This window comes from Mustela nivalis (assembly GCF_964662115.1).
Source record: "Mustela nivalis genome assembly, chromosome: 9".
Taxonomy (NCBI): domain Eukaryota; kingdom Metazoa; phylum Chordata; class Mammalia; order Carnivora; family Mustelidae; genus Mustela; species Mustela nivalis.
The window spans coordinates 28,618,670-28,640,235 of NC_139028.1; the positions used below are offsets into that span (position 1 = coordinate 28,618,670).

The 21,566-nt window shown below is 42.3% G+C and overlaps 1 protein-coding gene across 15 annotated transcripts in view; it reads right to left on the reverse strand.

The window, feature by feature from the left end:
- CDON (cell adhesion associated, oncogene regulated) overlaps positions 1–12,472 on the reverse strand; it is a 100,560-nt gene extending 88,088 nt beyond the window's left edge. For 4 of the 15 annotated variants that reach the window (XR_014298914.1, XM_082683860.1, XM_082683859.1 and 1 more), the window contains exon 1: positions 11,506–11,940. The gene's annotated coding sequence lies outside the window, so the exon portion shown is untranslated. Of the gene's footprint in view, positions 1–8,159; positions 8,269–10,467; positions 10,588–11,497; positions 11,941–12,125; positions 12,237–12,344 lie in introns of those variants that run through there. The other 11 variants (XM_082683866.1, XM_082683867.1, XM_082683868.1 and 8 more) reach the window with 11 other exon arrangements.
- Between the last annotated feature and the right edge of the window lie 9,094 nt (positions 12,473–21,566).

Here is a 21,566-nt window from a genome sequence, read left to right on the forward strand (position 1 = left end):
CAAAGGGCTGTATAAAAGTTATTTAAGAAATGATGACATCAGAGACAGGAGAAAATTATCCTGTGTATGGAATAAAAAGAACCATGAGACCCATGTAGTCATTGCTGGGACGGGCCACTCCGCTGCAAAGAGCTAAGTGAGCAAGGGGGGGGGGGCATGTACACCCACGTGTGTTGTACATGCAACACCCGATGGAACAATACTTTGCTTTCCCAGTGCTCTGGAGGCACCATTCTTGCACGTCTGCAGGGCACCCAGAGAGACAAGACTCCCAGTCTGCAAAAGCAATCTGCCAGTCCTCCGTCACCAGGCTCCTTCCTGTTAACTGCCCCAGTATACCAACCCTACATTCACTCTGGGTAAATCAGACACAAAAGAGGTTAGTATTTCTCAGTGAATTAGAAGGAACTTTTACAAGTAAATGGGGACTTCATTTCCAATGTCAAGTGGAAGGATTTTTTTCCAGATGACTCACATTTCAGTATGAAGGGGGGGATAATTTCATCAACCCAGAAATGAATGAAAAACTCAAAACTCAGTTTCTCTTTCTTGTGTGTTGAAGGCTTCAGGAGTTTGTTGGATAGGTAGTGCCTATCCGTTAGTGTGATCACGACTAATTAAGTATTCTGTATCTAAGCACAGCTAGCTAAGAAAACATGAATCTGATCTTTGTCTTACAGGGTTAATCATGTCCTTATCTTTTCTGATTAGCTGCTATCTCAAAGAGAGATCCCAAAATAAGTAAAACATTGACAATTTTTCTTTAAAACAATTTATGCTATTTTCCTGTGGGTGGGATACAGCCCAGACTTGGAAGGACCACTTTTAGAAACCCACTTTGGGAGCTGGCTGCAAGAACCCCTCCTGACAAAAGAAAGATGTATGTAGTCAAATCCCAGAGCTAAAATGTATCTGATGCACAGAATGCTGATATCAATCTCTGTACAAGCTGTATTGTATGATTAAAAACCCCACTGTGGCTGCTGTCATAGTAACAAATGTGAAATTATTTTAAGACCTAACCACTATGACAATAGCTCTTTTAAAACACATCCTCAAACACAAAAGAAGTAACAAATAACGACAACTGTGTTTGCTAGCCTAATAGGAGACCACAGTTAACAACCCATCTTATAATGATTCAAATGGGCTTTAGTTAGCCATGGGATTAAAAATAAATTAGCACAAAAACGTATGATGAAAATTATATGAAAGACTTATATAGGTCTACAATCAAATATGAGTATTGCAATTTCTTTTAAAAGAGAAATCAGGGACGCCTGGGTGGCTCAGTTGGTTAGGCAGCTGCCTTCGGCTCAGGTCATGATCCCAGTGTCCTGGGATCGAGTCCCACATCGGGCTCCTTGCTCAGCGGGGAGCCTGCTTCTCCCTCTGCCTCTGCCTGCCATTTTGTCTGCCTGTGCTCGCTCTCTCTCCCTCTCTCTCTGACAAATAAATAAAATCTTTTAAAAAAATAAAAAATAAAAAATAAAAAAAATAAAAGAGAAATCAAACTAAAGCACAAATCTAAAAAAAAAAAAGATGACTAGAGCTTGGAGTTAGAAATGCAGGGTAGGATTTTGATGTTTTTATTTTAATCTCAAAAAGGATTTGACCATTAAAAGAGAAAATATGCCTAACTATCAGTAAATAGGAATCAAAAGATCGGATGAAGAGATCAGAACCATTCTAATCTGACTATAATATGACTTAAAAACAGGTAAAGTAAAAGTAGCTACTTAGAAGCAGGTTTGGGGGCACCTGGATGGCTCAGTCAGTTAAGCATCTGCCTTCGGCCCAGATCATGATCCCAGAGTCCTGGGATCGAGCCCCGTATCAGGCTCCCTGTTCAGCAGGCAGTCTGCTTCTCCCTCTCCTTCTGTGTGTGCATGCTCTCTCTCTCCCTCTCTCAAATAAATAAATCTTTAAAAAAAAAAAAAGAACTCTGAAATATACTTTAACCCATCAGAACTATAGTTCTCCTTACTATAAAAGATTTAATTGATAAATAAAATGAGCTTGTTTAAGAAGGTGATCACAGTGAGGTAAACCCACAAGTTAAGTCATGGAGAGAATGTAGCAGTCAGACTTTAGTACGGTTCTACTCAGAAGTCTAATGACCTATCAAGCATGATGAAAGTATCTTCTCAGTGCTAGTAGTCCCTGGGTCAACAGACCTACTGCTCAGATGCTGGGACACCAAACTGAAACCCGGTATAAGCACTGCCATTGAATCATAAGAACATCTGGGGCACCTGGGGAATGTGGTCTGGTAAGTGTCCACCTCTTGGTTTCAGCTCCGGTCCTAATCTCAGGGTCCTGAGCCTGAGCCCCTCATGGGGCTCTGCACCCAGTATGAGTCTGCTTCTCCCTCTCCCTCCCTCTCTGCCCATCTCTCCCCACCCGACCCTCTCTCTCTCTCTCTCTCTCTCTCTCAAATAAATAAATCTTTTTAAAAAATCATGATAACATCTAAAAATCTAACTTCACAGTAAGAGTGAACAGGGTAAAACAGGCAAGAGGAAACACTACATCCAATCAAACTGAACTAACTGGTAACACGATGTTTATTTTACACTGGTGATTATAAAAAGGATTAAGCAGCACCCTTTCTACAGATCTGTACTGTCGCATTTGTAATCACGCCCAGACACGTGACAATTTTATGAGCTGATCACCAAACTTTTTCAACATACTGCAAGTAAGGTCCTAACAAGCCAAATGATGAAGTTTAACTCCATTTAACCGATGAGGCTTCCTCATATCCACCCTGATGCTAGTCACCAAACTGAGAGGAACCGTTTAAATGCCTGAAACCGAGGCGACGGATAAACAGCATGTCTGTTTCAGCTGAAACTACCTTCATTCCCTAATTCTTATTGCCTCTTACTCACTGTGTTGTTATTTTGTTATACGCACACCCTGAGGCCAAAACCATGAGAATAAGCCAAAATAAATGGACAAGAAAAATGTCTTATCCCTAGCTTATGATGCTATTTTTGTTTTTATTGGAATAAAAGAGGCTGCCAAGTTCTGATGTCACTAGAGTAATTTCATGGCCTGATAAAAGTAGTATTTTATCCATTAAACATTCGTCCCCCTTGCCAAATTTACCTCCAACCAGGCAGTGTGTACAATCACTCATTGAACAGATATCACCATTATAGTAAAATAGAGAATACTAATTACTTCTACTCTGATACCATAAAAAGTCAATAACTGTCAGGCATTTCCCTGGCAAGAGACAGAAGCCAGAATGCACTTTTTAGTACCTAGATACCCAAGAGAACACCTGAAATGCCAAGTATCTTAGAAACAGGACATGAAATCAGCTCTTTGGACACCAAACATTGCACAGAAGAGAAATACACATTTTAAATTTAAAAAAAAAAATGTTTAAAACTTTATCCATTTACAATTTAAGAATTTTTTTTCAAGAAAAAAGTAAAATTGCTAAAACACCATGCATGAATTCCAATCACAATGTGACATTTAACTATTTTTTATCTAAAGCACTGTCTTCATTAGTTGAAGCTGTGCTTACCACGCAGAATCACTTTTTTCTTTTTTTGGTCTCACATTCTGAATCTCCTCTCATCCCTCTCCGAAATTGTAAAAAGAATGCTGGAGGAGTAAAAGGTAGCCGCGACAGAGAAGAGAGGACAGAGACCTGCTGAGAGCCACCGAGGGCACAGAGGGTTCATGTGCATAAACACAAAACCATGAAAACTCCATCTACTATTCTTTTTTGCTTTATAATACACTCCCTTCAATCATTCTAAATATCCATTATTAAATATTATTAGCATATCTTTGCAGATACAAGATGTGTACATGGCTGGAATAAATAACTATGGACCTCAGAAAATGTTCCAAATACCGTTTTATTGATGGGATAAGTCACTAGTATCGGCCTTCCCCCCTCAAATTATCTCTCTTTTGAAATTCAAGTATAGAGAAGTAGGGTGGAGGAGAGAGGGCAGAGAGCAAAGATGTATATTTAATCATTTTGACTGTACGCTCGTTGTAGGAGTGAAGAAATATCTCGGCCAGTGGAGGGACTCAAGGAAATTCTCATTGTGCCCCTCCATAAAAAGGGAGCAACTACTATCCTTTGAAAGCATTACTGTTTCTGACACTTACATACTTAGAATATTGGAAAAGTCCCTATTTTCTCTTTAAGTAAGAAAGAATATCTGACATTTACTTATTAGTGTTAAAGGAAGAATTCTATTTAGAGTGAAAAGAGCTGACAAGTAGAGGCAGTCCTCAACTTTAAACTAGGGCTGGTCTGAGAAAATTTGTTTGTTCAGTAGCTGTTTGGGACTTTGTAACGTATTTTTCTCCCTCCAAGATTACACATGGATTGGTTATGTAAAATCACTCTTTCAGAAAAGCCCATTTCATGGAGTCTGAGTTCTGCAAGTGCCATTAGAAGTCATGCAGTTCAATCTCTCACCCAAAGAAAAAATGGCTTCCACAGTGTCCTCAGCAAGTGTCAAGTAAGAGGAGCTCAAGTCCCCTCAAAAGAGCATTTTCTAGGGGCGCCTGGGTGGCTCAGTGGGTTAAAGCCTCTGCCTTTGGCTCAGGTCATGATCACAGGGTCCTGGGATTGAGCCCCGCATCAGGCTTTCTGCTGGGCAGGGAACCTGCTTCCTCCTCTCTCTCTCTCTCTGCCTGCCTCTCTGCCTACCTGTGATCTCTATCTGTCAAATAAATAAAATCTTAAAAAATAAATAAATAAATAAATAAATAGAAACCACTTATTTAAAAAAAAAAAAAAGAGCATTTTCTATCCTGAGGCCATCCTATTTGTCACAGTTCTTCCTTCGTTTGAACCATAATCTGCATCTTTGGAGCGCCCCTACGGGACAAAAGATGAATCACAGATGACTATCTCACCTCTCCACCTCCCTCAAGTCTGGACCACTGGTGGTCTGATGTAAGTAGAAAAAGGGACAACTTGTCTCTCTGGAGTCCAGGGGAACCCATCCCGGCTGTCAGTGAAGAATGACCTCGTGTCAAGGAGTATGAAATCATAAGATTTAATAAAATCACAAGAGCTGCAAAATACAGTGTCTCCTGAGAGAGAAGTGGCTTGTGTTCAAGCAGAACATCCAGAAAATCCTCCCTCAACATTTCCAAGAACAGAAATACAAGCTATTTACCTCAACCACAACCCCCTCCAAAATTAAAGAAACAAAGGAGTGGCCTTCTAAATCAGTGACCTCATCTTGTAGCCTTGTTTCACTATTTAGGTGAAATAAATTTTATTTAGCACATGAGAGAATTCCAACAACACGGACAGAAACTTTAAACATCTAGGCATTGTCTGACAGCAAGGAGGGAGCCAAAACCTTCTCCCTGAAGGGGGTACAAAATTTTTCCGTAGCAATAACAACGTCTTAGCTCCACTTTCTTTCCTTTTGGGTGTTTTTTTATTTTTATTTTTATTTTTCAAAAGAACATTGTGTTGCTCTGTTCTCTTCTAAAAGAGCATCATGCTAATGCTGGGCTAGTTGTTTCTTCTGTACATTTCTAAGTATTGATTATGGATTAAATGCTAAGCACGATGGTCCTTAGATGGTCCTTCTTCTCTGCTTTGCGGGTCTCTTCCTTCCCTTCTAATAACACACACACACAAGGGACGCCTGGGTGGCATGGTCCATTAAGTGTCCAATGCCTCATTTTAGCTCATGTAGTGATCTCCAGGTCTTGAGCTCGAGCCCTGTGTCAGGCCCTGAGCTCCGTGTAGAGCCTGCTTATGATTCCTGCTCTACTTTCCCTCTGCCCCACCCCCTCCCCACTCACACACACCTCTCTCAGAAAAAAAAAAAAAAATTAAAAATTAAACAAAATATTAAAAACTAAAACACACATGCAACAACACAGTTATTAATGGATTTGCTTTATGTAATTATGACTAAGAATAATTATGCTACTTTTACCCAATTTTAGGTACAAAAATAAGGTCATGGTAATTTTTCTAAGCTAGCTACTAGGATCTGATTGTCAAATAATTTAGGAAGAAGTGCTATTTTCTTTCTTCCCAGTGGCCACATACCCAATGTGCCGATAAAATTGACTAATACAAATTTCAAAACACACCAAAGATGCTCTAACAATTTAAAAAGCTCAAATTACTACCGTACACAATAACACAGATGAATTTTATAGACACAATGAGCAGTGCAAGAAAACAGATATAAAAGAGTATATACCATATGAATCCATTTTTATAAATCTAGTTTGAGAGCAGCTCAAGTTAATGTCCGGTGGGACTAGTTAGAACAGTAACTGCCTGCTGGGGGAGGCAGGGTTGTCCAGGAAGGGGCACCAAGGAACCTTCTGAGGTGAAAGAAATATTCTGGATCCTGATCTGGGTCATAGTTACCACACATATGTGCATATGTAAAACCTCGCCTAGCTGTTTGCTTGGTGTACATTAACTGTATATTCATGTACATTCTTATACAATCAATTAGAAAAATGCAATATTGTATTACATTATACAATCCATTAGAAAAATGTAACATTTCAGTTCAACTGCAAAATTAAGAAAATGTAGCACACTACAACTATAGTTGTATGTACTAACTTCCAAGAATTTCTTACTAGTTAGTACTTCAAAGAAACTACTCTGGATCAGAGTAATAGACTAATGTGGACGGGAAAAGTTACTACAAGTAACAGTAGCTAACCCTCAGAGCCGATTTGGTATATCCAAGCAATTCACTTTCATCATTCCATGGAGCCCCCACAACAAGTGGTTAAGAGATACTATTGTTATTCCCATTTTACAGATGAGGAAACCAAGATTTCAGTCAAGTTCACTGCCCCGGCTCACAAACAAACAAACAAACAAACAAAAAACAGCGAGCAATAGTCTCTTAACATGAATCTGTAGCTGAAGAGCAAGCTTTATGTGTCAAGTTTTCCTTCTGTTTCTAGTATGGTAACCTAAAAATTAAATTGACCAGGCAGCTATAAGCAACAAAACAGAAAGCAGACTAGATCTCATTTCAGTCCTATAACCCGGCTATTTCTTTCCCTCTGAATTCAGATACAAGGGACTTTACCATTCCTTCATTCTGTGACTGCAAGGCATGTTGCTGGCTGTCCAGAACTGAAGTCCTACGCACATTCCAACTGATATGTAGCAGAACAAAATGTGTTTTGGGGTAGTTTTTTGTTTTTTTTTTTATGATCTCTGGCCATCAAAATATATCACACGGCAAAAGAGTCTCAATCACTGTGAACCGAGATAGACACACTGCTGACTTCAGTGTTTACTCCAACTCATTCAAGAGTCCTTTCAGTGTGGCGGCACTAGAAAAGGGATACCCGGAGTAAGGTGGGAAAGACTTAAACATGGTCTCTAAAAGGCTTCTTTATTTTCCTAGCACTCTGCATTGTGAGAATTTGCAAGAGGACTACATGCTGGAAGTGGGGGAAAGCACTGTGACACAACATGATTTTAATCAGGAACAAAATATACCAAATTAACCATCGAATAAGCTACAGCATTCTGCATCAATGGGAAACTGGCACTGGAATTCACATTCGTGTTTAACTCTTCTCGGAATATGAAAATCAATTAACAATACCATCCAAGATTCAGAACTGCTCCTCCTGGAAAAGTACACAAGCAACAAACTGGACTAATATCCTGAAAAATGTTTGTATCCAAAAATTATTTGGGGCAGCTGTGGGTGTGTGGGGAGGAGGGTGGCTGGCAGGGGAGGAAGACACACTCATGTTTCCAAAAATTTTGCTCCAAAGATTTTACACGAATATTTTTGGTAGATATATTTTCATTTGCTTGTGGCTGCTAGCAAGTCTGCAAAGCAATGTCTTAAAAGATACTTAAAATCAGAATTCTCAAAAAGACAGCAGGAAAGAAACATACACCGCCCATGAATTTGAATTCTATAACAAGGTAACAAGAATGCAATAAAATTATATAAAAACAAAAGAGCACACTAAATTATGCCTATTCAAATGAGCCTTTCATCTCTGTAAAGCAACTGGCTTCCCGTAAAAGTCTGATTTTGCTCAGTTTAAAAAGTTATTAGAACAATACATCGGTCCTTCCAGGCAAGACCAAACTATAACACAATTTTACATATTTATCAAAAGATCATATGGAGAAGACTTACCAAGGCTGCAACGTGTATATGCTTGTGCTTCGGAGGGAAAGCAGAGAAGCGACTTTCTGTACCTAGAGTGGCGCTCGGTTCAGTGCTAGCAACACATCCCCACACAGTCCTGCTTGGAGGAAAGTCCTGACTAGCAATCTGCCTTCGGGTTGGGCTTTTCTCTTACAAGATAAGCTGTTAAGTCATGCCTTGATTTTAGATCTGCTAACATATGGAGTCTTCCAATGTAGCCTCTCTCCACCCCCCTCCCTCCACTACCCCATCACCACTCAGCTCCACTCCCTCTCCACACACACACATACACACATACAAAAAAGGCACTGCAGGGCAGAAATTCCTCAGGTGCTTGCTAATGGAATTCCCAGGGTCCTGGAGCCGCTTCGGGGATCAAGAGATCTCATAGCCCCTGCTGGGGTAAGGAGCAGCGAGTCTGTTCCATTTAATCAAATACAGAATGAATTTTCAGCTCTATTCACTAGCTTGTCTCCCGGGCTCTCAAAAGGCACCAGGCAGCTAGAATCACACACATGTGGCTCTTTTAGGCAAGTATAATTAGTTTGATTTTAAAAAGCCACATTAATAATATCACCTCAGGACCATTATTCAGGGGACAGATGACAATGATACTGTATGTTTTAAGCCTGACAATGGGGGAAAGAGCACAAACAATGACGGAAAACTTGAAGGATTAAAAAAAAAAAAAAAAAACCAACAAACCAGTTTTTCACTTAATTGTAATCCAATATTTTTAAAATGACATGAAAGATATTCTGTATATGATCTTATAATTTTAATTGAGAAGAATCAAAGCCCTCCTCCTCAGTCCCTTAAAAGTGAATGAGGGCCATATACACAATAAAAATGTATAAATGGAATGTTTATAAATAAATGGAATGTTTACATGCAATATAAAATCTTGAATAAAAACAATAAAACCTTCTCTAATTCAATCCAAGTTAATAAAACTTCTGGGGGTAAAAAAAGTACTCGTCAAAAAATTACCATAAAATCAAGTCCTTCAAAGCAACCTATTTAGCAACCGGACTCCAAATTCTCTTTCTAATCTAATTAGTTCCTATTAAGTAGTAAGATCATATATCTAAAGAAAGACTACCTGTGTAGACAACTCATCTGCTCTCCTGATGTGCTGTCTTGCATATTCTCCTGCACAATACAAATGCTAATTACAAGGCCATAGCTAATGTAATTACACGTTATAAATAACCAATTTTTCAATTAGTTATTTTTAATTTCTTACCCCAGTCTAATTTCACTAAGACAATGCTGAACTCCGGAAATCATTTCCCCAGGATACGCTCAGACACAATCACCAATTTTTGGTCTAAAATTGTGCAAAAGAAACATTTCTAGAGAGGAAAATTTTTACTTCAATGTCTATCTTGACAAACCCATAAATGAAATCATCTAGAAAGTTATGACAGCATAAGGGCAAAGTGGGAAAAAGAAAAGCAGGAGTACTAGTCAACATATTTACCTGACCTCCTTAGAGCAGTGGCCCATTACAGACTTTCCTATTCCCACACAAAGCCTCCATCTCTATACATACCTTGCTGATTGGGGGGGGGGGGGGTCCTATCTTTAAGTGAACTTAATTCCTTTCTTGCAAAGAAGGCAAGGGATAAGATTGATTCAGACACCAAACTACACAGGCTAGATCAGTATGCTCCAAGTCCTAAGGGTTCTTTGTACTAACCGGCTTGAGGGTCAGAGCTGTTTAAGTACTTTCCACAGAAGAGGAGGTTCATGAGAACCATAGCAATCAATCAAAGCATCCCAAGTGACTTACTACACAAACAATAGCACAGTACCTCTAGTAACTGATTTTCCTGGTTGACTAAACTATTCAAACAAAGACAGATTTGCAAATACTATATCCGAGTTTTTGCATGAAAGTTAAACAATATACACTTGTGTGTTTTTTATAGAAATATAAATGTTTCGGCTCTACCCACTGCCAAGCACACACCCAGGGCACGTCTTTACAAAATGAAACAGGTTTTCTCCATCCTTCTCATATAACTTAAAGTATGAGGCAGTTTATTTCAACATGTGCATAACAGAAACTACAGTATTTGGTGCCTCTCTGGGTTCCTAAGAATGCTTTCTAGTTAAGCACTAATTTTAAATTTCCAGAAATTTTTTCTTTCATCTTGTCCTAAAAGTTGAATAATGCCCCCCCATTTTCAGCTCAAATAGACTACTTATTTTAAATGAGCTATAAAATGTCACAGAACACTTAGAATTGCGCTGAGAATAAACCCACTTATTTTTCAGCTCCCCTCCCTACCTTTTCCTCCTTGACACTGCCCTTCAGGTATGCCAAGAGGTCAGCTGGGAGTCGGCAGGCAATGGTATCAGTGAGGCATGGAAACACGACTGGCCTCTATCATTTTTACTGGCCACTGCCCTGAGAATGAATCTCGTGTTAGCTTTTGGTTCAATTTTCTGTTTCTCACAGCGTTTGTTTCAGGACATAGAGGCTCATTTTCTGTGAATGGTGTTCCCTAAATTCTAGATCTCAATTGGAAAGCGGCCTGACCTTAAAGCACCTGCCATCCTCTGATAGTCCTGACCAGGAAAGGAAGGCATTCTGGAGAAGAGCGCCTTTTGGAAAGCCTTCCACCTGATTTGGTGGGGTTAGGGAGAACAATGAAGGCAAGGGCGAGAGAGTCTATCTATCCTCCTCAGTGATTTATTATTGAAATCCCTAGATGTGGAGAGAAAGCAACAAAGGTCTGTAAGCTGTAGACCGAAATAAATAGCGAGCTGTAATGTATTTAGCAAATGATAATGCAATCCACAGAAAGCTTTACAGAGGAGAAGGAAAAATACACTCCCTGGGGCTGGGAAGTCACTGAGTCTGTGAAGGCAGAGAAAGATACATTGTGCAGGAAATTTCGCTTGCTTCTCCCTACACATAAATCACTGTCTCTCACAGGCGCTCTGCGGGATGGAGGTTGAGAGAGGCGAGGAATCCCGCTCCCTTGGGAAAACCTGCTGGCGCCCCTTACTCCCGGCTATGCTGGGTCTCACCTGCCCCAGCGGATCACCGTCAAAGAGAATTAAGCGTGTTACTGACACCTCACCCCGCCTCCTCCCACGAGGTGGCTCAGAGTCCCCGAGGATCCGGAGCGCCGGAGCTCCCCCGCTGGGCATCCGTCAGCTGCCCTTCCCAGACCCCGCACTCAGCCCGGTACCCCTATGCCCTCCCGGGCGCGCCGGCCTGCCCTCCCGCGGACCTCCCGCACCCGAGCCGCGTGGCCCCCAAGCCCGGGGTCCCCGGACCACCCCTCCCTCCGATCCTGCGGCGGGCCCACCCCTGCACCTCTCGGCGGGGCAGCCTCAGTCCCCGGACCTCCTGCGCGGCAGCCGGCTCCGAAAGCCACCCCCAGGTCATCCCCCGCGCGCTGGCGGCTGCTACGGCGGCGGCGGCTGCGATCCGAACGGGCCCCTCCATGCACCGAGCAGGGCAGCAGGAGGGCGCGGCGCCTCGCACGCCGGGGCGGGGACGCAGGGGCGGGCTGGCGCGGGGTCCCCGCTCTCCTTGCACCGAGCCGCGCGAGCGGGGCACCCGGGACTCAGGGGAGGGAACTGGGGGGGGCGGAGCCACCGGTGCGCGCCCCCGCGGCCGCGCTCCTCTCCAGCAAGGAGCGCGGGCGCGTCACCGGCGGGCGCGGGGCCAGCGAGGAGCACGCGAGGAGCAGGAGGAGGGAACCGGGCCGCAGAGGCCGCAGCGCCCCGCCGGCCCGCGCCCCGCCAGAGGGTGCGCGCGCAGCCTGCCAGATCAGCGGCGGGGGGATGAGCCGTACCAATCTGCCAGGGGGCAGGGGGACGCTCTGTGCAGGACCTTCTCCCAATCCCCTTCCTGCTTGCTCTACGGGAAAGCCGGCCCAGGAAAGTCGAGTCCGGTCTCTGCTTTGGTTTAGGATGGTGAGGATGAGCTACCTTAGCAACTCACGGAGACTCCACAATGCCTTCGCTCACACTGTCCTCACCTCGCTTCCCCCGGAGAGGCGGCATTTCTGCCCAGTCCGCGAATGGTCTGCACGCTCCCCTGTTTGCCCGCCCATTCCCCGCCCATTCTCCGCCCCTCGCTCCGCCCCTCGCCCAGCCACCTAAGTTCTCCTTGGAGCCGGCGAGTCCCGCCCTTCTCTTGGCTTCTACCTAGGCTGTGCAGTCTTGCTTCCAGCTTCCCGCCGCTTGTGGCTCCTGAGGCTTTCCAGCACGTTCAGTGTTTAGTTCCTCAGACAGCTTCATCCCGCCCTGCATTCACATACACGCGAGCAGGTAACAAAGCTCAGTGACCAGCAGAGGCTCAGGGTCACCTGGTGAAGCTAACGTGGCCTTTGGTCCCAGAGTCTCCCCATGCCGTCCTTTGGACTTGCCTCAAGTTCTTTGATCTCGCTGAACTTCAGTTGTTCAAACAGAAAAAGAGAAAAATAATTTATATGTCAAGGTTGTTGTGAAGCGTTAAGTATGATACTTAGTACCCGCATCTCACTGGGCATTCGAGGACTGTGACTTCTTTATAATAACTTTAACTAGCTTTCTTATTCATTTCTTTTTACCACCATTATTACTTATTATTACTTTAACTACAAAAGGAGTTCTAGTGATACCTGAAGTTCAAAAACCCTCACTACCGGGGTGCCTGGGTGGCTGAGTCTGTTAAGCTACCAACTCTTGATCTCAGCTCAGGTCTTAATCTCAGGATGTGAGTTCAAGCCCCTAGTTGGGCTCTTCGCTGGGAGTGGAGCCGACTTAAAAAAATAAAAATAAAAACACTCAGTACTGAACTTCAGAAAAACATGCCAGTCTCCCTTACCTTCTTACTTGAATTCCACAAAGAAATGCTTTGAAAGTGGTGATGGACAAACAGTTTAGTCTTCTGCTCTTACTATGTCCAGGTCTTTGTGAAACCATTAGATCCTCAGCTGGGGGGCGGGGTGAATGAGCGGCAACTCTAGTTTGCTTTCCACTGTCCCGTTTTTTACTTCCAATCACAAATCTGTATGTTTTTAACTTAAGGTATATTAAGTGATTTCTCATTCAGCAAATAAAACTTATAACCAGTGAAGGTTTAACTGAGAGAGTTTTGTATGTCTAGGAGGGAAGTCTTGCAGGTGTCCCGTGGCTACTCTGTAGGAATCCTAGCTGTCCATCACCACAGGTTTACACTGTAAACACTTCCTGGTTCCTCTCTGGGTACCCCCCATCTCACTGTGCCATTTGACCATCACTATGCTTCTAGTTGCTCATAATCACATGGAGAAATAATCAGTTTATTGATACTCTTTGTTGTAAAAAATGTTTGTTGATACTGATTCCTCTCCTTCTGCCTTGTTCATAAAATGGAAAAATCAAATCATGCATAAAATAGTATTTCATTAATGGGTCATGCATTTATTTGTTCAACATTTACTTTAAAAATACTTATGGGGGGCACCTGGGTGGCTCAGTGGGTTAAGCCGCTGCCTTCAGCTCAGGTCATGATCTCAGGGTCCTCTGATCAAGCCCCGCATCAGGCTCTCTGCTCAGCAGGGAGCCTGCTTCCTCCTCTCTCTCTGCCTGCCTCTCTGCCTACTTGTGATCTCTCTGTGTGTCAAATAAATAAATAAAATCCTTAAAAAAGAAATTTTGAAAAATAAAAATACTTACCGGGCACTTACTGTATGCCCCTGCTAAGCAAAGAGGTATATAGAGAAATATGACATAGCCCCAAGGTCCAAAGAACTCACCATGTAAGTGTGATCCAGACACATAAATGGGTAAGTATGCTGAGATGTCTTCAGTGCAATCAACAAGGAGCTGTGGGAGCCAAAGGCAGTGTTGCTAGTACTGCCTTGAGTTCAGGGGGAGGGGAAGGTGGCTTGTCAAGAAAGGCTTCCAGAAAAAAACTGACTCATGAACTAAGTCTTAAAAGATAGTATGAGCTAGCCAGGTAAAGGTGAAGGAGTAGAAGGGCATCTTGGCAGAGGAGGCATGATGAATAAAGGTATAGAAGTGAGAAGCAAGGCAGCCCACAGGAACTGCAGACTCTACCCTGTGGTTGAAGTTTAAGGCACTATGTAGGGATGGGTAAATGAAAGCACTGCAGAATGAAGCTAAAGCCACATCACAGAGGGCCATGCATGTCATGCCAAGAAGATGGGACTTTATTCTGTAGGCAATAGGGATTCAATGCAAGATCTTAAGTGGCAGTGGATATGATCAGGTTTGTGTTTAGAAACATCATCTAGCTAGCAGCAGTGATGAGGACTGAATAAAGGAGTCAAGTCTGAGGTCAAAAAATTGGGAAGCTTCAGAAGCCATCTGGACTGTCCAGTTGGATCAAGAGACTGCACTAGGACCACAATAAAATAAGAGAGAAAAGAATAACAGAGAAGAGAGGGGAGATTCCATAAACAAGAAGAAAGCTTGACAGGACTTGGAAACTGCATGTGGAAAGTGAAGAAGAGAGGGAACTCAAGGATGACACCAGCCTTCTAGCTTGAGGGGATGGTAGTCATACCCCCTACCCCCATGGTGCCTGGGAAGATTGTAATGTCCTACATGAGATACAGGTTTTAAGGAAACAATGGTGTGTTCAATTTTGAGCCTTCTGAATTTGAGGTCCTTGTGGAACCTCCATTGACAGGTGTCCACAAGATTGATAAGTCTAAGTTGGAGATATAAACTTGAAAGTCATCAGCACAGAGTGTATTTATGCTGTGAAAGTAGAAGTGATCCCCTCAGGAAGACTATGGAAACCTCTAAAGTTGTGGCCAAGCTTTAAAACTCTAGTATCTAAAGCCCCCGGTTATCCTGATGAATTTGGAGGGAATGTTGCTTACTGAATTCAAGGTGTGTAACATAAAGAAGATGCTTGAGGAAGGTGGTGAGGGTTTGGAATTGGGAAAAATGAGAGGTGAAAATTGAAAGCTGAAAGTCAATCAGAGGAGTAAAGAGTGATGCTGAGAGCCTGGCTGAGGTAGGGGATCATGAATTCGTAGTGGAGGCATGTGCATGATGGTTTGATTTTCTCTATCAAAGTGTAACCACTCAAGCATAAAGGGAAAAGCTAGCTCTGATCCAAATTTGGAGCTTTGCTGGGTGATGTGTGAGAAGGAGAATAATATAGGGTATTGGTAAGAAAGTAATTTAAATCATCAATCCTAGGATCCACAGTGTGAGCTGGAAAGGAATGATAAACTAAAATAAGAAGTCAAAAGAAAAGGAGATTTCTGTAAGGTTAAAGAGCAGTTGTTACAGGACTGAGGAGTGAAAAATCCACCAGGTCTTTGGTTATGATCACCGTTTCCAAAGTGGAACAGTTCCAGGGGCTAAAGGATGCTGGTGGAGGAAGTGGTGCAGAGATTTCAGGTTAACCTAATTTATGGGATCAGGGCTGGGGAGATGGGGAGACAGTGATGAGATCAAGAGAAATGTTAAGAGAAATACCATGAGCCAATTGCCCACGGCCACAATGAAAAGAAGGTTGACAGATGCTTAAGTGACACAGATGTATATTTCATGACTTTTAGGCCTGAACTGGGTGCTTTTATAATTCAAAATAAATGTTAAAACTGGTTCTCTAAGAGTAATATGATAGACTGAGTAGAGTCAAGCTGACCTACATTAAATTCTAACTCCACCTCATTGGACTTGGTTAAGTTATTTAAACTCTTGGAGTCGTCTTCTCGTCATTTCCGAAAGTGAGATGATATTAATACCTCTTGGAGGGTTGATAATATGACCTCCTTTCATAGGGTTGCTAAAGAGATTAACTGATGTAAAACATGTAAATACTTAGTGCCTGGCAATAGCAAACACTGAATAAAAGTTAGATCTTATAATAATAATAATAATAGTTAATGCTTATATAACACTTGTTATGCCAAGTATTATTTTAAGCATGAGTCCCGTATTACAAATGAGAGAACTTGAGGCCAAGCAACATGAGGTGTCCTGACCAGGAGCACACCCCTAGTCAGTATCAGAACTTGTGTTCAGACCCACGTATCCTGGCTCTAGAGGCTAGACTCTTGATTACTGTCCATTAATGTACAAGGATAACAATAAAGAATATTTCTCTCTATTAAAGTCACTACAAATTAATGTGTCCATTAAAAGACTTTCATGGAGCACCTTTTTGGCATAAATTACCAAATTAAAAAAATGCCTAGATTTAAATACATCTATGGACTTCCTCAGGATCTCTTGTCCTCACCTGTCTCTAGGACCCTTATCTATCAGAGTGACCCATTTGGGGCTCTTCCCGCTGTTCCTGGAGCCTGCAAAGCTTGGGATCTCACTCCCCCAGCATCTGAGAAGGTCTGCTGACCCAACCAGAAGTGTGAGTGTGTCTGCCCTCTGAATGTGAGAAGGACATGGAGGAGCTCAACACATTCCCTCTCCCTTCCTCCACCCAGAGGCATGATTTTCTAGTCTTCCTCATCTGGAGACATCCCTGGTGGCCGAACAGGAGCACCTATTCAGTGACCAGCTGTCACCTTGCATTTATTTCCCAAGTTTTCCTACTGCATTTCCCTTTTCCCACACTCTCACCAGGCACTAACTTAATTGCCCCAATTTCTGTTTTCTAGAGAGACTCTGAACTTCAGGACTTGTGTTCATAAAGCCTTAGAAGGATAGGGCCTATCTCTATATAAAATAGGTAACAACACTGATAACAGTTTGATAAACACTGAAGGCGTAGGAGGCAGCAGAGCACGTGTGAGTCCCTGCCTGAACAGTAACTACATGATCTTATATTTTTCTTTCTTTTTTTTTTTTAAGATTTTATTTATTTATTTGTCAGAGAGAGAGCACAAACAGGCAGAGTGGCAGGCAGAGGCAGAGAGAGAAGCAGGTTCCCTGCTGGAAAAGGAGCCCAATGCTGGACTTGATCTCAGGACCCTGGGATCATGACCTGAGCTGAAGACAGTGGTTTAACTGACTGAGCCACCCAGGCATCCCCTTATATTTTTCTGTGCCTCAGTTTCCTCATACATAGAATGGGGATACTAATGCCTGTGCCATACTTTCATACACTGGTGGTGAGAACAAAAAATGGTACAGCCTCCAGGGAAGAAAATTTGATGACATTTAGGAAAATTTTACATGCTTTGACCCTCTGATCTAGTAGTTCCAGTCTTAAAATTTATCCTCCCGATACTCTTGCATTCATATAAAATGCTACATGCAAAGGTCCATTCACTGCAACATTGTTTAGGACAGGTTAAAGACAACCAGAATGTCCATCATGAGGAACTACAGCCACACAATGGAGTAGTATGCAGCCGAAAAAAGGGGTGGGGGTGGGGGACATTCTGGAGTATTGCTATGGAAAATACTCCAGATTCTACCTTTTGCAGCAACATGGATGGACTTTCATGCTTAGTGAAATAAACCAGACACAGAAAGACAAACACCAGATGATCTCACTTGTGTTTGGAATCTAGGTAATAGAACTAATAGAAACAGAATAGATTGGTGGTTACGAGAGATGGGTGGGGCAAAAGGGGGATTTTAAGTAAGTCCTACGGAAGTACCATACAACAACATGGGGACTATAGTGAACAAAACCGCATTGTGTATTTGAAAGCTGCTAAGAGAGTAGATCTTAAATGTTCTCACCATGAGAAGAAAATGGTAACTATGGGAGGTGATAGATGTTAACTTATCGTGGGGATCTTTTCACAATATATCCATCTATCAGATCATGATGTTGTGCACCTTCAGCTTATACAACGTTGTATATCAATCACATCACAGTAAAACTGGGAGGACAAAAGTGAGTACTCTAGGAGCTGTCCTGAAATGGAAAATAGGGAGCGAGATGTCAAAGCAGAATGGCATATACAGTGCTGTGCCCTTTTATATAGAATAGGAGGGAGAGGCTAAAAATATGTATTTGTAGGGTGACTGGGTGGCTCAGTCAGTTAAGCATCTGCCTTTGTCTCAGGTCATGATCCTAGGGTCCTGGGATGGAGCCCCGAGTCAGGCTCCGTGCTCAGGAGGGAGCCTGCTTCGACCTCTCCCTTTGCCCCTCCCTCTACTCTTGCATGCTCTGGCTCTCTCTCAAATAAATATATTAAATTAAATTAATAAATAAAATCTTTAAAAAGAAAAGGAAGGAAAGAGAACTTAATCTAAACTCAGAGACTGGTGAAGACTCAGAAAGAAGTAAGAAATGGGTCCATTCTCCTTCCTGTGAAAGCAGGATTGCAGGTAGAAGACTCGAGATAGGGCTTGGCCCAGGGCTTAGAGCAAAGGAGCTGTGAGAGATGAAGTTAGTCAGCCAATTGGAGCCATATAGGGAGGGTTTGAATTGTAAATAAGACCTTGAGACTTTATTCTTTGGGTCATCATAATAACTAATCTTTATACTTTATCTTAGGTTAGAAACTCAAATCTTACTGTCTGGATTGATACCAACTCACGTTAAAGTTTTAAGCCTCTAAAATATCCTTGGGCTAGAAACGATCTAATAGATGTGCCAAATATCACACAGATGTTCTGTGTCCCTTGGGACACAGAAGTGTCCCTTTTGGCAACAGCAAGATTGGTCAAAGGGTATCATCATCAAGCTAGCTCAGTCTATTGAAGGCTTTCTGACTAAAAAGTGACTTCACACATTTTGCTTTGGGTTCTGGTTTTGGATTTTATTTTATCTTATTTGCATAAGAAAACCATTAATCCATTTAAAACGACAAAGAGAAGGGAGAATGACCATCAAAAGTCAATTGGTTTAGGGTCTTTCTTTTTACTCTCTGCTAAGAGTTCCAAAGTTCAAAACGACAACTAAACCCCCAAAATATGTTGAACCCCAGGGTGGGGGAGGGGGTCAGTAATAACAGAAGTCTCTTGTTCTATTTGGATAATTTCCAAATTTATACAAAAAAGTTCCCGTTAAATATGCAGGAAGTTCTGATTATTTATGATGTAATTTAATATTGACATGTTATTAAATGGCCCAACCCTCCCCCAAGCCTTCAGAGTTTTACATCTGATAACTGCAAGGTAGCTAGCTCTCCTACCATGACCAGTGTTGGTAATCAACAGTTTGCCCCTGCAAGATATTTTTTTTCTTCAAAAAGAAATTCCAATAGTTTGACTGTATTCTCATTGTCTTGTACATTTCCTGAATTATGTGCAAGAGGATTTCACGGAGAGGGAGATTTCTATGGCCTTTTTTATGTTGAACAGCCTAAGCCCCGGAGACTCACTGCCTAAACCCATTACACACACATCACCTAACTTTGTGACTGGGTTTGTGATGCTAGATTAATTTACCCGACCCACCAGGAGAGAAAAAAAATGACTTTACACATCTTCTTTGCACTAGTGAAGAACGTGGAGATCATTTTACAGGAAAAAGTAAGACTGGCAGGTGCTAAGCAGATACGGATGCCATCTTCCGTATCATTCTGTTGCATGCGTGCAGTGGAGGAATCCGTCCCTGTCTGAGACGTAAAAAGAAAAAGACCGGCTGAGGACATTTGCAGAGGGGGCAGCTAACGAATGAGTTACTAGAGACTGGATGGTCTTGTAGGAAGAGCACTGAACTAAAGACTGGGAAACCTGTTCAGTATAATTTATCCCCAGATCTCTCCTTATCCTTCCTTCTGCTGTGTGAACTTAGGCCAATCACTTTGTCTCTACAGGAGAATTTCCCTCCTTCTTCTCAAAGAGGGAAAAGGAGGTACATCACGCCAAGGTCTCTAAGAGTTTGGCCAGTCTGTAGCTCTAGCATGGATTGGAACACAAAGATAATGTCTTAGCTGCTGCTTGAAGGTGTTGCTTTAAGTCCCCTTCCTGATACCTAACACCTAGGGCAGTTCTAACTGGGCTAGTCTCCAGAGGTGCTGGAACCCCTCTCTCCGGTCCTGTTGTCCATAAGCAGTGTGAACCTGGCTGAGTCTTCTCATCAGCACAAGTATCCATGTCACATGTTGCCAGCTGGTTTTGAAGATTGAAGCTGTCCAACAGCACCTAGGCTAGTGTCACGGAACAGGCGCGCCATGTAATGACTGCTCTGACTTTCCATTCTCTGGTTTGAGGCAACCAGCATTCCGTATCCATTGCGAATATTCCTTAGAGCAGCGGCAGAGAATGGTATGAAAACTAACTTGCACCTAACATGCTTGGTGCATCTGTTTTCTCACCAAAATGAGAAACAGAAATAGTACCATTTGCGAAGACTTTGTGAGGGTTAAGGGGAAGTAATGCCTATAAAGAACTTGGCCCAGAAACAAGGACATAATCAAGAATAAGGATGAACTATTATTATTTTTATCATCATCATCATGGTAGGAATCACTGCGAATTCCTCTCCTACAGACCAAAGTTGTCTCTAATTGCTTTAGCCGTGAGCACCTCTCATGTTACAGGGGCAATGAAAGATGGAGCACACATGCGTTGTTGGTTTGTGTTAGAGTCTTTCATGGATTTGTAATAAGGATGATGCTTGTTGTAAATAGCATATAGGTATTTATTCTTAAGTGGCATAAATTTGGAAGACTGGTAAAAATCAGACAAGCTTGGCACCCGGTAAGCATTTCATTGTGCTTGTTAACAAAATAAACATGTACATATATTTAAAAAGGAAATCTCATGAATCATTATTCTTAGTCTCACTTTTGCAAGATGTAACCTAGTGTTTTCTTTGCGTTAATTAAAAGCACTTATCGGGAACCCGCTTGGACTGTTGGTGGGAATGCAAGCTGGTGCAGCCATTCTGGAGAACGGTATGGGAGGTTCCTCAAAAAGTTAAAAATAGAACTACGCTGCCATCCAGGAATTGCACTACTAGGTATTTACCTTAAGAATACAAAAATACAGATTCAAAGGGATACATGCACCCTTATATTTATAGCAGCATTATCAACAATAGCTAAACCATGGAAAGAGCCCAAATGTCCATCAACTGATGAATGAATAAAGAAAATGTGGTGCGCGCGTGCTTGCACATACACACACACACACACAGGAATATTACTCAGCCATCAAGAAGAACAAAGTCTTGCCATTTGCCATGACATGGATGGAGCTACAGTGTATTATGTTAAGTGAAGTAAATCAGACAGGAGAAGACAAATGCCGCATGATCTCACTCATATGCGGAATTTAAGAAAGAAAACAGACGAACATGTGGGAAGGGGAAAGAAAAAAAGGAGAGAGGGAAACAAGCCATAAGTGACTCATAACTATAGAGAACAAACTGAGGGATGATGGCGGGAGGTGGGGGGGGGGGTGGGCTAGGTGGGGGATGGGAATTAAAGAGGGCGCTGGTTGGGATGAGCACTGGGTATTGTAAGGAAGTGATGAATCACTGAATTCTACTCCAGAAACCGATATTGTACTGTTTAAAAACTAACCAAAAAAAAAAAAAAAAAAAAGAAA